Genomic DNA, 2334 nt, shown 5'->3' with positions numbered 1-2334 from the left:
TCAGTAGAGCGCTCAGGTCATCCAGGATCCATACTCCTCCGCCCTGATACTTTCTATAATTACACCTATAAATAACAGATGTAATATGTAGTATCTTTGCAGGTTTTTCCTTCCACTGGATGACGTCAAGTCACATGCTGAAGATCTATGTTTTTGAATCTATGTAACCTTATGTCTGCATCAACATGTCACATGTTCTGTGCAATACAATGCTCGCCTGCGCTTTGTTGGAAATTAAAAATAAAATGGACAATATCTTGTCGGAGCCAAAATGAAGGATAAAAGTGCAAATCAAAAAAAAAGTTGGGCCACGAATCATCATCTTGTTTCTCAAGAAGCTAAAGATCTTTAGTAGCTGAGTTGAAAACGCTTCATCTGGCAGTTTGAAAATAGTCAAGAGGAAAACAGATTGAATGAGAGAAGGAGAGTGAGTCCCATTTTTTGTTGTACTACAGAGATGAAGATGATTTACCAGAATCCATTAAATTATTTGGCAAAACCCTGAAATATTTTGGTCTATATTATATATTCAGGCACTCAAGGATTGGAATGGTTGACTTTATTTTTTAAAAGTCTGGAATAGAAGGGACAGAAACAACATTTAATTGTATTAGCAGCACTCTGATTGTCATTTATTAGAATTTTTTAAGACTGTAGTTTTGGGATGGATTTTGAAAACTGCTAAATAAACTGTTGATATAGATTTTCACATTTATATTATCTGTCTCAGTCAGGACTTTAACTAGAGGAGTGTTTAGGATCAGGTGAATCTGGATTTCAATGAGTAAGAGGGTAGCTTGCCATCAAGTGAGGCTGTTGAATATTATTAGATTCTTAGTAATACTGTTTTTCTTTGTTACCTGGAAATAGAACATTCAGAGCAAAGGCTTCAGTTTCATGTTATTTAATTGTGATCCCTCCTCACAAATCACAATTTGCCTCATAGGACTTAACAAGGTTTGACATCCTCTGCCCTTAATCCTCAACAAGAGTGTGGACAAACTACCCCCACCCAAAAAAAGACTTCCAACAGGGAAAATATGTAGAAACTTCAGAGAGCCACATGTCAGGGATTCCTCTCCAAGGACAGACAAAGGTGTAATAGATATAACAATATTTACAACATTGATGAGAAAAGGCAGTGTCTAACATAAATATAAGATTAAGCAATGTCAATTGTAATGATAGAGATATTGCCAGTATTAGTAGCATATAGGCATGATGTATATCCAAACAGTCATGTTATGTAAAGATAATCCACGATCAGCAGCCACCTCGATCCACGGCTGCAGCTGCGACCATGGATTTGCAACAATAACGCAGAAGGACTGTATCGATCGGAATCAGAAAAAAGCTCAGTTCAATTTAAAGAGTTGAAATAACAGCTGATGGTCCTGCAGAAACCCACCAAAATAACCATTGACTGAGGAAACAGAAGTGTGTCTTTTTCACTCAACCACTGACAATCAGTTTTCTGGTAAATGTTCCTTGGACCCTCCTGATGAAAACACAAGCTCTTCTTGCTGCCAGGTCTGCAAGCGACACACAGCACAAGTGGCAGGAGGGGAGGCCCGACTTCATTAAGATTTGTTTTTCCATCAGCGATCCAGTGCAGAGAGTTGCCTCGCCAGGCCCCCAGAGTTCAACTCCGCACTGCAACCAAACCAAATAAGCCAGGTCCAAGTACCCGCTCCTGAATACAACCAGATGTCTGCCCTCAACTGATAATCAGTGAAAACACACACCTCTCCTACGACTGGGCCAGCCGGAGCCCCAGCTGATCAGTGAAAGCTGTCATCCAGAAAACAGATGTGCAGGATGCCTGGGGCGGCACTGAAAGGTGAATGGAGCAGAGGTGCAGTTAAAGAAAATAGGAACATATAGCATCGAAATGGAAGCTGGAGCACATTCTTCTGCAAAAACAAAGAGAAGAGCACGAGAAGTTTTTAGACGTGAAGTGTTAGTGTTTTAAAGTTAACAGTTTTAAAGTTGGAACACTGCCTCTGTTCATGCATTGCCCATGTTCTCTTACTTATTTATTTAAGTTTTCAGTTACAAAGACTTTAAAACTGCAAATGCTGGCTTTCACTCTTCGATAACAGAGCGTAAAATAAGATTCAAAGAGCTCTCCCTCAGAGAGAGAGAACACCATAATCACATTTAGTAATGAGTGAGAGGTCTCGTGTTGAATTGTTTACTGTCTGACATGATAGAGCAGATTAACAACCTCGGTGGGAGTCAGGTGGGAGACGCCACATCAAATTTCACAAAGTGGCCCGCGGACCCTGAGGCGGCCCCGAGGCTGAGAAACCTGTTCCAACATAACGACCATTA

The sequence above is a fragment of the Hippoglossus stenolepis genome, chromosome 14, assembly GCF_022539355.2.
Source record: "Hippoglossus stenolepis isolate QCI-W04-F060 chromosome 14, HSTE1.2, whole genome shotgun sequence".
NCBI lineage: Eukaryota > Metazoa > Chordata > Actinopteri > Pleuronectiformes > Pleuronectidae > Hippoglossus > Hippoglossus stenolepis.
The sequence above is the reverse complement of the archived record's forward strand: the minus strand, read 5'-3'. Positions refer to the sequence as shown.